At 41.9% G+C, this 14940-nt stretch overlaps 1 protein-coding gene across 3 annotated transcripts in view; it reads left to right on the top strand.

The window, feature by feature from the left end:
* ivns1abpa (influenza virus NS1A binding protein a) overlaps positions 1 to 14940 on the top strand; it is a 65300-nt gene that overhangs the window by 38604 nt on the left and 11756 nt on the right. The window lies entirely within an intron of this gene.

Below are 14940 nucleotides of genomic sequence, written 5' to 3'. Positions count from 1 at the left end.
AGAACAACAGATTTGTACCTTGTCAGCTCGGGGGTTTGAACTTGCAACCTTCCGGCTACTAGTCCAACGCTCTAACCACTAGGTTCAAGCATTGCGCTGCCGCCCCATTAATATGGTCAAATCCAGAAGCTATCATTTCGAAAACAAAATGTTTATTCTTTCAGTGAAATACTGAACCGTTCTGTATTTTATCTAACGGGTGGCATCCATAAGTCTAAATATTCCTGTTACATTGTACAACCTTCAATGTTATGTCATAATTATGTACAATTCTGGCAAATTAATTACGGTCTTTGTTAGGAAGAAATTATCTTCACACAGTTCGCAACGAGCCAGGCGGCCCAAACTGCTGCATATACCCTGACTCTGCTTGCATTGAACGCATTAGAAGGGACACAATTTCCCTAGTTAATATCGCCTGCTAACATGAATTTATTTTAACTAAATATGCAGGTTTAAAAAAATATATACTTGTGTATTGATTTTAAGAAAGGCATTAATGTTTATGGTTAGGTACACATTGGTGCAACGACAGGGCTTTTTTCACAAATGCGCTTGTTAAATCATCACCCGTTTGGTGAAGTGGGATGGCGAAGTAGGATGTGATGTGAGGCACCACGTTAATTATATGCAATGCAGGACAAGCTAGATAAACTAGTAGTATCATCAACCATGTGTAGTTAACTAGTGATTATGTTAAGATTGTTTTTTATAAGATAAGTTTAATGCTAGCTAGCACCTTACCTTGGCTCCTTGCTGCAACCAGGTAACAGGTGGTCAGCCTGCCTGCCGTCTCCTCGTTGAGTGCAATATAATCAACCATAATCTGCGTCCAAAAATGCCGATTTCCGATTGTTCTGAAAACTTGAAATTGGCCCTAATTAATTGGCCATGCCGATTAATCGGTCGACCTCTAATCAAAACCATATTCTAATAAAAACCATAGTACCGCCTACTCCGGATGTAAGGTGGTGGCATGAACTCAATATTAAGAGGTGAGAAATAAATGATATACTCACAGAAAGCTGTTAAACTATTTTTCCCTCAATCAGAATGCATCTCCTTTCTCAGAATGCATCTCTCTTCTCAGAATGCATCTCCTTTCTCAGAATGCATCTCCTTTCTCAGAATGCATCTCTCTTCTCAGAATGCATCTCTCTTCTCAGAATGCATCTCTCTTCTCAGAATGCATCTCTCTTCTCAGAATGCATCTCCTTTCTCAGAATGCATCTCTCTTCTCAGAATGCATCTCTCTTCTCAGAATGCATCTCTCTTCTCAGAATGCATCTCTCTTCTCAGAATGCATCTCTCTTCTCAGAATGCATCTCTCTTCTCAGAATGCATCTCCTTTCTCAGAATGCATCTCTCTTCTCAGAATGCATCTCTCTTCTCAGAATGCATCTCTCTTCTCAGAATGCATCTCTCTTCTCAGAATGCATCTCTCTTCTCAGAATGCATCTCTCTTCTCAGAATGCATCTCCTTTCTCAGAATGCATCTCCTTTCTCAGAATGCATCTCTCTTCTCAGAATGCATCTCTCTTCTCAGAATGCATCTCTCTTCTCAGAATGCATCTCTCTTCTCAGAATGCATCTCCTTTCTCAGAATGCATCTCTCTTCTCAGAATGCATCTCTCTTCTCAGAATGCATCTCTCTTCTCAGAATGCATCTCTCTTCTCAGAATGCATCTCCTTTCTCAGAATGCATCTCTCTTCTCAGAATGCATCTCTCTTCTCAGAATGCATCTCTCTTCTCAGAATGCATCTCCTTTCTCAGAATGCATCTCTCTTCTCAGAATGCATCTCTCTTCTCAGAATGCATCTCTCTTCTCAGAATGCATCTCTCTTCTCAGAATGCATCTCTCTTCTCAGAATGCATCTCTCTTCTCAGAATGCATCTCTCTTCTCAGAATGCATCTCTCTTCTCAGAATGCATCTCTCTTCTCAGAATGCATCTCTCTTCTCAGAATGCATCTCTCTTCTCAGAATGCATCTCCTTTCTCAGAATGCATCTCTCTTCTCAGAATGCATCTCTCTTCTCAGAATGCATCTCTCTTCTCAGAATGCATCTCTCTTCTCAGAATGCATCTCTCTTCTCAGAATGCATCTCTCTTCTCAGAATGCATCTCTCTTCTCAGAATGCATCTCTCTTCTCAGAATGCATCTCCTTTCTCAGAATGCATCTCCTTTCTCAGAATGCATCTCTCTTCTCAGAATGCATCTCTCTTCTCAGAATGCATCTCCTTTCTCAGAATGCATCTCTCTTCTCAGAATGCATCTCCTTTCTCAGAATGCATCTCCTTTCTCAGAATGCATCTCTCTTCTCAGAATGCATCTCTCTTCTCAGAATGCATCTCTCTTCTCAGAATGCATCTCTCTTCTCAGAATGCATCTCTCTTCTCAGAATGCATCTCCTTTCTCAGAATGCATCTCTCTTCTCAGAATGCATCTCTCTTCTCAGAATGCATCTCTCTTCTCAGAATGCATCTCTCTTCTCAGAATGCATCTCTCTTCTCAGAATGCATCTCTCTTCTCAGAATGCATCTCTCTTCTCAGAATGCATCTCTCTTCTCAGAATGCATCTCCTTTCTCAGAATGCATCTCCTTTCTCAGAATGCATCTCTCTTCTCAGAATGCATCTCTCTTCTCAGAATGCATCTCCTTTCTCAGAATGCATCTCTCTTCTCAGAATGCATCTCCTTTCTCAGAATGCATCTCTCTTCTCAGAATGCATCTCCTTTCTCAGAATGCATCTCTCTTCTCAGAATGCATCTCCTTTCTCAGAATGCATCTCTCTTCTCAGAATGCATCTCTCTTCTCAGAATGCATCTCCTTTCTCAGAATGCATCTCTCTTCTCAGAATGCATCTCCTTTCTCAGAATGCATCTCTCTTCTCAGAATGCATCTCTCTTCTCAGAATGCATCTCCTTTCTCAGAATGCATCTCTCTTCTCAGAATGCATCTCTCTTCTCAGAATGCATCTCTCTTCTCAGAATGCATCTCCTTTCTCAGAATGCATCTCCTTTCTCAGAATGCATCTCTCTTCTCAGAATGCATCTCTCTTCTCAGAATGCATCTCCTTTCTCAGAATGCATCTCTCTTCTCAGAATGCATCTCCTTTCTCAGAATGCATCTCTCTTCTCAGAATGCATCTCCTTTCTCAGAATGCATCTCTCTTCTCAGAATGCATCTCCTTTCTCAGAATGCATCTCTCTTCTCAGAATGCATCTCTCTTCTCAGAATGCATCTCCTTTCTCAGAATGCATCTCTCTTCTCAGAATGCATCTCCTTTCTCAGAATGCATCTCTCTTCTCAGAATGCATCTCTCTTCTCAGAATGCATCTCCTTTCTCAGAATGCATCTCTCTTCTCAGAATGCATCTCTCTTCTCAGAATGCATCTCCTTTCTCAGAATGCATCTCTCTTCTCAGAATGCATCTCTCTTCTCAGAATGCATCTCCTTTCTCAGAATGCATCTCCTTTCTCAGAATGCATCTCCTTTCTCAGAATGCATCTCCTTTCTCAGAATGCATCTCTCTTCTCAGAATGCATCTCCTTTCTCAGAATGCATCTCCTTTCTCAGAATGCATCTCCTTTCTCAGAATGCATCTCCTTTCTCAGAATGCATCTCCTTTCTCAGAATGCATCTCTCTTCTCAGAATGCATCTCCTTTCTCAGAATGCATCTCTCTTCTCAGAATGCATCTCTCTTCTCAGAATGCATCTCTCTTCTCAGAATGCATCTCCTTTCTCAGAATGCATCTCTCTTCTCAGAATGCATCTCCTTTCTCAGAATGCATCTCCTTTCTCAGAATGCATCTCTCTTCTCAGAATGCATCTCCTTTCTCAGAATGCATCTCTCTTCTCAGAATGCATCTCCTTTCTCAGAATGCATCTCCTTTCTCAGAATGCATCTCCTTTCTCAGAATGCATCTCTCTTCTCAGAATGCATCTCTCTTCTCAGAATGCATCTCTCTTCTCAGAATGCATCTCTCTTCTCAGAATGCATCTCCTTTCTCAGAATGCATCTCTCTTCTCAGAATGCATCTCTCTTCTCAGAATGCATCTCTCTTCTCAGAATGCATCTCCTTTCTCAGAATGCATCTCCTTTCTCAGAATGCATCTCCTTTCTCAGAATGCATCTCCTTTCTCAGAATGCATCTCTCTTCTCAGAATGCATCTCCTTTCTCAGAATGCATCTCTCTTCTCAGAATGCATCTCCTTTCTCAGAATGCATCTCCTTTCTCAGAATGCATCTCCTTTCTCAGAATGCATCTCTCTTCTCAGAATGCATCTCTCTTCTCAGAATGCATCTCTCTTCTCAGAATGCATCTCCTTTCTCAGAATGCATCTCTCTTCTCAGAATGCATCTCTCTTCTCAGAATGCATCTCTCTTCTCAGAATGCATCTCCTTTCTCAGAATGCATCTCCTTTCTCAGAATGCATCTCCTTTCTCAGAATGCATCTCCTTTCTCAGAATGCATCTCTCTTCTCAGAATGCATCTCTCTTCTCAGAATGCATCTCTCTTCTCAGAATGCATCTCCTTTCTCAGAATGCATCTCCTTTCTCAGAATGCATCTCTCTTCTCAGAATGCATCTCTCTTCTCAGAATGCATCTCTCTTCTCAGAATGCATCTCCTTTCTCAGAATGCATCTCCTTTCTCAGAATGCATCTCCTTTCTCAGAATGCATCTCCTTTCTCAGAATGCATCTCCTTTCTCAGAATGCATCTCTCTTCTCAGAATGCATCTCTCTTCTCAGAATGCATCTCTCTTCTCAGAATGCATCTCCTTTCTCAGAATGCATCTCCTTTCTCAGAATGCATCTCTCTTCTCAGAATGCATCTCTCTTCTCAGAATGCATCTCTCTTCTCAGAATGCATCTCCTTTCTCAGAATGCATCTCCTTTCTCAGAATGCATCTCCTTTCTCAGAATGCATCTCCTTTCTCAGAATGCATCTCTCTTCTCAGAATGCATCTCTCTTCTCAGAATGCATCTCCTTTCTCAGAATGCATCTCCTTTCTCAGAATGCATCTCCTTTCTCAGAATGCATCTCTCTTCTCAGAATGCATCTCTCTTCTCAGAATGCATCTCTCTTCTCAGAATGCATCTCTCTTCTCAGAATGCATCTCTCTTCTCAGAATGCATCTCCTTTCTCAGAATGCATCTCTCTTCTCAGAATGCATCTCTCTTCTCAGAATGCATCTCCTTTCTCAGAATGCATCTCTCTTCTCAGAATGCATCTCTCTTCTCAGAATGCATCTCTCTTCTCAGAATGCATCTCCTTTCTCAGAATGCATCTCCTTTCTCAGAATGCATCTCTCTTCTCAGAATGCATCTCTCTTCTCAGAATGCATCTCTCTTCTCAGAATGCATCTCTCTTCTCAGAATGCATCTCTCTTCTCAGAATGCATCTCCTTTCTCAGAATGCATCTCTCTTCTCAGAATGCATCTCTCTTCTCAGAATGCATCTCCTTTCTCAGAATGCATCTCTCTTCTCAGAATGCATCTCCTTTCTCAGAATGCATCTCCTTTCTCAGAATGCATCTCTCTTCTCAGAATGCATCTCCTTTCTCAGAATGCATCTCCTTTCTCAGAATGCATCTCCTTTCTCAGAATGCATCTCTCTTCTCAGAATGCATCTCCTTTCTCAGAATGCATCTCCTTTCTCAGAATGCATCTCTCTTCTCAGAATGCATCTCCTTTCTCAGAATGCATCTCCTTTCTCAGAATGCATCTCCTTTCTCAGAATGCATCTCTCTTCTCAGAATGCATCTCCTTTCTCAGAATGCATCTCTCTTCTCAGAATGCATCTCCTTTCTCAGAATGCATCTCCTTTCTCAGAATGCATCTCTCTTCTCAGAATGCATCTCCTTTCTCAGAATGCATCTCCTTTCTCAGAATGCATCTCCTTTCTCAGAATGCATCTCCTTTCTCAGAATGCATCTCTCTTCTCAGAATGCATCTCTCTTCTCAGAATGCATCTCTCTTCTCAGAATGCATCTCCTTTCTCAGAATGCATCTCCTTTCTCAGAATGCATCTCCTTTCTCAGAATGCATCTCCTTTCTCAGAATGCATCTCCTTTCTCAGAATGCATCTCCTTTCTCAGAATGCATCTCCTTTCTCAGAATGCATCTCCTTTCTCAGAATGCATCTCTCTTCTCAGAATGCATCTCTCTTCTCAGAATGCATCTCCTTTCTCAGAATGCATCTCCTTTCTCAGAATGCATCTCCTTTCTCAGAATGCATCTCTCTTCTCAGAATGCATCTCTCTTCTCAGAATGCATCTCCTTTCTCAGAATGCATCTCCTTTCTCAGAATGCATCTCCTTTCTCAGAATGCATCTCTCTTCTCAGAATGCATCTCCTTTCTCAGAATGCATCTCTCTTCTCAGAATGCATCTCCTTTCTCAGAATGCATCTCTCTTCTCAGAATGCATCTCCTTTCTCAGAATGCATCTCCTTTCTCAGAATGCATCTCCTTTCTCAGAATGCATCTCTCTTCTCAGAATGCATCTCCTTTCTCAGAATGCATCTCCTTTCTCAGAATGCATCTCTCTTCTCAGAATGCATCTCCTTTCTCAGAATGCATCTCTCTTCTCAGAATGCATCTCTCTTCTCAGAATGCATCTCCTTTCTCAGAATGCATCTCCTTTCTCAGAATGCATCTCCTTTCTCAGAATGCATCTCTCTTCTCAGAATGCATCTCTCTTCTCAGAATGCATCTCCTTTCTCAGAATGCATCTCCTTTCTCAGAATGCATCTCTCTTCTCAGAATGCATCTCTCTTCTCAGAATGCATCTCTCTTCTCAGAATGCATCTCTCTTCTCAGAATGCATCTCTCTTCTCAGAATGCATCTCTCTTCTCAGAATGCATCTCTCTTCTCAGAATGCATCTCCTTTCTCAGAATGCATCTCTCTTCTCAGAATGCATCTCTCTTCTCAGAATGCATCTCCTTTCTCAGAATGCATCTCTCTTCTCAGAATGCATCTCTCTTCTCAGAATGCATCTCTCTTCTCAGAATGCATCTCTCTTCTCAGAATGCATCTCTCTTCTCAGAATGCATCTCTCTTCTCAGAATGCATCTCCTTTCTCAGAATGCATCTCTCTTCTCAGAATGCATCTCCTTTCTCAGAATGCATCTCCTTTCTCAGAATGCATCTCTCTTCTCAGAATGCATCTCTCTTCTCAGAATGCATCTCTCTTCTCAGAATGCATCTCTCTTCTCAGAATGCATCTCTCTTCTCAGAATGCATCTCTCTTCTCAGAATGCATCTCTCTTCTCAGAATGCATCTCTCTTCTCAGAATGCATCTCTCTTCTCAGAATGCATCTCCTTTCTCAGAATGCATCTCCTTTCTCAGAATGCATCTCTCTTCTCAGAATGCATCTCCTTTCTCAGAATGCATCTCTCTTCTCAGAATGCATCTCTCTTCTCAGAATGCATCTCTCTTCTCAGAATGCATCTCTCTTCTCAGAATGCATCTCCTTTCTCAGAATGCATCTCTCTTCTCAGAATGCATCTCTCTTCTCAGAATGCATCTCTCTTCTCAGAATGCATCTCTCTTCTCAGAATGCATCTCCTTTCTCAGAATGCATCTCTCTTCTCAGAATGCATCTCCTTTCTCAGAATGCATCTCTCTTCTCAGAATGCATCTCTCTTCTCAGAATGCATCTCTCTTCTCAGAATGCATCTCTCTTCTCAGAATGCATCTCCTTTCTCAGAATGCATCTCCTTTCTCAGAATGCATCTCTCTTCTCAGAATGCATCTCTCTTCTCAGAATGCATCTCTCTTCTCAGAATGCATCTCTGTTCTCAGAATGCATCTCTCTTCTCAGAATGCATCTCTCTTCTCAGAATGCATCTCTCTTCTCAGAATGCATCTCTCTTCTCAGAATGCATCTCTCTTCTCAGAATGCATCTCTCTTCTCAGAATGCATCTCCTTTCTCAGAATGCATCTCTCTTCTCAGAATGCATCTCCTTTCTCAGAATGCATCTCTCTTCTCAGAATGCATCTCTCTTCTCAGAATGCATCTCTCTTCTCAGAATGCATCTCCTTTCTCAGAATGCATCTCTCTTCTCAGAATGCATCTCCTTTCTCAGAATGCATCTCTCTTCTCAGAATGCATCTCCTTTCTCAGAATGCATCTCTCTTCTCAGAATGCATCTCTCTTCTCAGAATGCATCTCTCTTCTCAGAATGCATCTCTCTTCTCAGAATGCATCTCTCTTCTCAGAATGCATCTCTCTTCTCAGAATGCATCTCCTTTCTCAGAATGCATCTCTCTTCTCAGAATGCATCTCTCTTCTCAGAATGCATCTCTCTTCTCAGAATGCATCTCCTTTCTCAGAATGCATCTCCTTTCTCAGAATGCATCTCTCTTCTCAGAATGCATCTCTCTTCTCAGAATGCATCTCTCTTCTCAGAATGCATCTCTCTTCTCAGAATGCATCTCTCTTCTCAGAATGCATCTCTCTTCTCAGAATGCATCTCTCTTCTCAGAATGCATCTCTCTTCTCAGAATGCATCTCTCTTCTCAGAATGCATCTCCTTTCTCAGAATGCATCTCTCTTCTCAGAATGCATCTCCTTTCTCAGAATGCATCTCTCTTCTCAGAATGCATCTCTCTTCTCAGAATGCATCTCTCTTCTCAGAATGCATCTCCTTTCTCAGAATGCATCTCTCTTCTCAGAATGCATCTCCTTTCTCAGAATGCATCTCTCTTCTCAGAATGCATCTCCTTTCTCAGAATGCATCTCTCTTCTCAGAATGCATCTCTCTTCTCAGAATGCATCTCTCTTCTCAGAATGCATCTCTCTTCTCAGAATGCATCTCTCTTCTCAGAATGCATCTCTCTTCTCAGAATGCATCTCCTTTCTCAGAATGCATCTCTCTTCTCAGAATGCATCTCTCTTCTCAGAATGCATCTCTCTTCTCAGAATGCATCTCCTTTCTCAGAATGCATCTCTCTTCTCAGAATGCATCTCTCTTCTCAGAATGCATCTCTCTTCTCAGAATGCATCTCCTTTCTCAGAATGCATCTCCTTTCTCAGAATGCATCTCTCTTCTCAGAATGCATCTCCTTTCTCAGAATGCATCTCTCTTCTCAGAATGCATCTCTCTTCTCAGAATGCATCTCTCTTCTCAGAATGCATCTCCTTTCTCAGAATGCATCTCTCTTCTCAGAATGCATCTCCTTTCTCAGAATGCATCTCTCTTCTCAGAATGCATCTCTCTTCTCAGAATGCATCTCCTTTCTCAGAATGCATCTCTCTTCTCAGAATGCATCTCTCTTCTCAGAATGCATCTCTCTTCTCAGAATGCATCTCTCTTCTCAGAATGCATCTCTCTTCTCAGAATGCATCTCTCTTCTCAGAATGCATCTCTCTTCTCAGAATGCATCTCTCTTCTCAGAATGCATCTCTCTTCTCAGAATGCATCTCTCTTCTCAGAATGCATCTCTCTTCTCAGAATGCATCTCCTTTCTCAGAATGCATCTCTCTTCTCAGAATGCATCTCCTTTCTCAGAATGCATCTCTCTTCTCAGAATGCATCTCCTTTCTCAGAATGCATCTCTCTTCTCAGAATGCATCTCTCTTCTCAGAATGCATCTCTCTTCTCAGAATGCATCTCTCTTCTCAGAATGCATCTCTCTTCTCAGAATGCATCTCTCTTCTCAGAATGCATCTCCTTTCTCAGAATGCATCTCTCTTCTCAGAATGCATCTCTCTTCTCAGAATGCATCTCTCTTCTCAGAATGCATCTCCTTTCTCAGAATGCATCTCTCTTCTCAGAATGCATCTCTCTTCTCAGAATGCATCTCTCTTCTCAGAATGCATCTCCTTTCTCAGAATGCATCTCCTTTCTCAGAATGCATCTCTCTTCTCAGAATGCATCTCCTTTCTCAGAATGCATCTCTCTTCTCAGAATGCATCTCTCTTCTCAGAATGCATCTCTCTTCTCAGAATGCATCTCCTTTCTCAGAATGCATCTCTCTTCTCAGAATGCATCTCCTTTCTCAGAATGCATCTCTCTTCTCAGAATGCATCTCTCTTCTCAGAATGCATCTCCTTTCTCAGAATGCATCTCTCTTCTCAGAATGCATCTCTCTTCTCAGAATGCATCTCTCTTCTCAGAATGCATCTCTCTTCTCAGAATGCATCTCTCTTCTCAGAATGCATCTCTCTTCTCAGAATGCATCTCTCTTCTCAGAATGCATCTCTCTTCTCAGAATGCATCTCTCTTCTCAGAATGCATCTCCTTTCTCAGAATGCATCTCTCTTCTCAGAATGCATCTCCTTTCTCAGAATGCATCTCTCTTCTCAGAATGCATCTCTCTTCTCAGAATGCATCTCTCTTCTCAGAATGCATCTCTCTTCTCAGAATGCATCTCTCTTCTCAGAATGCATCTCTCTTCTCAGAATGCATCTCTCTTCTCAGAATGCATCTCTCTTCTCAGAATGCATCTCCTTTCTCAGAATGCATCTCTCTTCTCAGAATGCATCTCTCTTCTCAGAATGCATCTCCTTTCTCAGAATGCATCTCTCTTCTCAGAATGCATCTCTCTTCTCAGAATGCATCTCTCTTCTCAGAATGCATCTCTCTTCTCAGAATGCATCTCTCTTCTCAGAATGCATCTCCTTTCTCAGAATGCATCTCTCTTCTCAGAATGCATCTCTCTTCTCAGAATGCATCTCTCTTCTCAGAATGCATCTCTCTTCTCAGAATGCATCTCTCTTCTCAGAATGCATCTCTCTTCTCAGAATGCATCTCTCTTCTCAGAATGCATCTCCTTTCTCAGAATGCATCTCTCTTCTCAGAATGCATCTCTCTTCTCAGAATGCATCTCTCTTCTCAGAATGCATCTCCTTTCTCAGAATGCATCTCTCTTCTCAGAATGCATCTCCTTTCTCAGAATGCATCTCTCTTCTCAGAATGCATCTCCTTTCTCAGAATGCATCTCTCTTCTCAGAATGCATCTCCTTTCTCAGAATGCATCTCCTTTCTCAGAATGCATCTCTCTTCTCAGAATGCATCTCCTTTCTCAGAATGCATCTCTCTTCTCAGAATGCATCTCCTTTCTCAGAATGCATCTCTCTTCTCAGAATGCATCTCTCTTCTCAGAATGCATCTCTCTTCTCAGAATGCATCTCTCTTCTCAGAATGCATCTCTCTTCTCAGAATGCATCTCTCTTCTCAGAATGCATCTCCTTTCTCAGAATGCATCTCTCTTCTCAGAATGCATCTCTCTTCTCAGAATGCATCTCTCTTCTCAGAATGCATCTCCTTTCTCAGAATGCATCTCCTTTCTCAGAATGCATCTCTCTTCTCAGAATGCATCTCTCTTCTCAGAATGCATCTCTCTTCTCAGAATGCATCTCTCTTCTCAGAATGCATCTCTCTTCTCAGAATGCATCTCTCTTCTCAGAATGCATCTCTCTTCTCAGAATGCATCTCTCTTCTCAGAATGCATCTCTCTTCTCAGAATGCATCTCCTTTCTCAGAATGCATCTCTCTTCTCAGAATGCATCTCCTTTCTCAGAATGCATCTCTCTTCTCAGAATGCATCTCTCTTCTCAGAATGCATCTCTCTTCTCAGAATGCATCTCCTTTCTCAGAATGCATCTCTCTTCTCAGAATGCATCTCCTTTCTCAGAATGCATCTCTCTTCTCAGAATGCATCTCCTTTCTCAGAATGCATCTCTCTTCTCAGAATGCATCTCTCTTCTCAGAATGCATCTCTCTTCTCAGAATGCATCTCTCTTCTCAGAATGCATCTCTCTTCTCAGAATGCATCTCTCTTCTCAGAATGCATCTCCTTTCTCAGAATGCATCTCTCTTCTCAGAATGCATCTCTCTTCTCAGAATGCATCTCTCTTCTCAGAATGCATCTCCTTTCTCAGAATGCATCTCTCTTCTCAGAATGCATCTCTCTTCTCAGAATGCATCTCTCTTCTCAGAATGCATCTCCTTTCTCAGAATGCATCTCCTTTCTCAGAATGCATCTCTCTTCTCAGAATGCATCTCCTTTCTCAGAATGCATCTCTCTTCTCAGAATGCATCTCTCTTCTCAGAATGCATCTCTCTTCTCAGAATGCATCTCCTTTCTCAGAATGCATCTCTCTTCTCAGAATGCATCTCCTTTCTCAGAATGCATCTCTCTTCTCAGAATGCATCTCTCTTCTCAGAATGCATCTCCTTTCTCAGAATGCATCTCTCTTCTCAGAATGCATCTCTCTTCTCAGAATGCATCTCTCTTCTCAGAATGCATCTCTCTTCTCAGAATGCATCTCTCTTCTCAGAATGCATCTCCTTTCTCAGAATGCATCTCTCTTCTCAGAATGCATCTCTCTTCTCAGAATGCATCTCTCTTCTCAGAATGCATCTCCTTTCTCAGAATGCATCTCTCTTCTCAGAATGCATCTCTCTTCTCAGAATGCATCTCTCTTCTCAGAATGCATCTCCTTTCTCAGAATGCATCTCCTTTCTCAGAATGCATCTCTCTTCTCAGAATGCATCTCCTTTCTCAGAATGCATCTCTCTTCTCAGAATGCATCTCTCTTCTCAGAATGCATCTCTCTTCTCAGAATGCATCTCCTTTCTCAGAATGCATCTCTCTTCTCAGAATGCATCTCCTTTCTCAGAATGCATCTCTCTTCTCAGAATGCATCTCTCTTCTCAGAATGCATCTCCTTTCTCAGAATGCATCTCTCTTCTCAGAATGCATCTCTCTTCTCAGAATGCATCTCTCTTCTCAGAATGCATCTCTCTTCTCAGAATGCATCTCTCTTCTCAGAATGCATCTCTCTTCTCAGAATGCATCTCTCTTCTCAGAATGCATCTCTCTTCTCAGAATGCATCTCTCTTCTCAGAATGCATCTCTCTTCTCAGAATGCATCTCTCTTCTCAGAATGCATCTCCTTTCTCAGAATGCATCTCTCTTCTCAGAATGCATCTCCTTTCTCAGAATGCATCTCTCTTCTCAGAATGCATCTCCTTTCTCAGAATGCATCTCTCTTCTCAGAATGCATCTCTCTTCTCAGAATGCATCTCTCTTCTCAGAATGCATCTCTCTTCTCAGAATGCATCTCTCTTCTCAGAATGCATCTCTCTTCTCAGAATGCATCTCCTTTCTCAGAATGCATCTCTCTTCTCAGAATGCATCTCTCTTCTCAGAATGCATCTCTCTTCTCAGAATGCATCTCCTTTCTCAGAATGCATCTCTCTTCTCAGAATGCATCTCTCTTCTCAGAATGCATCTCTCTTCTCAGAATGCATCTCCTTTCTCAGAATGCATCTCCTTTCTCAGAATGCATCTCTCTTCTCAGAATGCATCTCCTTTCTCAGAATGCATCTCTCTTCTCAGAATGCATCTCTCTTCTCAGAATGCATCTCTCTTCTCAGAATGCATCTCCTTTCTCAGAATGCATCTCTCTTCTCAGAATGCATCTCCTTTCTCAGAATGCATCTCTCTTCTCAGAATGCATCTCTCTTCTCAGAATGCATCTCCTTTCTCAGAATGCATCTCTCTTCTCAGAATGCATCTCTCTTCTCAGAATGCATCTCTCTTCTCAGAATGCATCTCTCTTCTCAGAATGCATCTCTCTTCTCAGAATGCATCTCTCTTCTCAGAATGCATCTCTCTTCTCAGAATGCATCTCTCTTCTCAGAATGCATCTCTCTTCTCAGAATGCATCTCCTTTCTCAGAATGCATCTCTCTTCTCAGAATGCATCTCCTTTCTCAGAATGCATCTCTCTTCTCAGAATGCATCTCTCTTCTCAGAATGCATCTCTCTTCTCAGAATGCATCTCTCTTCTCAGAATGCATCTCTCTTCTCAGAATGCATCTCTCTTCTCAGAATGCATCTCTCTTCTCAGAATGCATCTCTCTTCTCAGAATGCATCTCCTTTCTCAGAATGCATCTCTCTTCTCAGAATGCATCTCTCTTCTCAGAATGCATCTCCTTTCTCAGAATGCATCTCTCTTCTCAGAATGCATCTCTCTTCTCAGAATGCATCTCTCTTCTCAGAATGCATCTCTCTTCTCAGAATGCATCTCTCTTCTCAGAATGCATCTCCTTTCTCAGAATGCATCTCTCTTCTCAGAATGCATCTCTCTTCTCAGAATGCATCTCTCTTCTCAGAATGCATCTCTCTTCTCAGAATGCATCTCTCTTCTCAGAATGCATCTCTCTTCTCAGAATGCATCTCTCTTCTCAGAATGCATCTCCTTTCTCAGAATGCATCTCTCTTCTCAGAATGCATCTCTCTTCTCAGAATGCATCTCTCTTCTCAGAATGCATCTCCTTTCTCAGAATGCATCTCTCTTCTCAGAATGCATCTCCTTTCTCAGAATGCATCTCTCTTCTCAGAATGCATCTCCTTTCTCAGAATGCATCTCTCTTCTCAGAATGCATCTCTCTTCTCAGAATGCATCTCTCTTCTCAGAATGCATCTCCTTTCTCAGAATGCATCTCTCTTCTCAGAATGCATCTCTCTTCTCAGAATGCATCTCTCTTCTCAGAATGCATCTCCTTTCTCAGAATGCATCTCCTTTCTCAGAATGCATCTCTCTTCTCAGAATGCATCTCTCTTCTCAGAATGCATCTCTCTTCTCAGAATGCATCTCTCTTCTCAGAATGCATCTCTCTTCTCAGAATGCATCTCTCTTCTCAGAATGCATCTCTCTTCTCAGAATGCATCTCCTTTCTCAGAATGCATCTCTCTTCTCAGAATGCATCTCTCTTCTCAGAATGCATCTCCTTTCTCAGAATGCATCTCTCTTCTCAGAATGCATCTCCTTTCTCAGAATGCATCTCTCTTCTCAGAATGCATCTCTCTTCTCAGAATGCATCTCCTTTCTCAGAATGCATCTCTCTTCTCAGAATGCATCTCTCTTCTCAGAATGCATCTCTCTTCTCAGAATGCATCTCCTTTCTCA

Source organism: Oncorhynchus mykiss, chromosome 5, assembly GCF_013265735.2.
Source record: "Oncorhynchus mykiss isolate Arlee chromosome 5, USDA_OmykA_1.1, whole genome shotgun sequence".
Classification (NCBI taxonomy): domain Eukaryota; kingdom Metazoa; phylum Chordata; class Actinopteri; order Salmoniformes; family Salmonidae; genus Oncorhynchus; species Oncorhynchus mykiss.
Note: the sequence above shows the minus strand (reverse complement) of the source record. Positions and strands in the feature narration are given on the sequence as shown.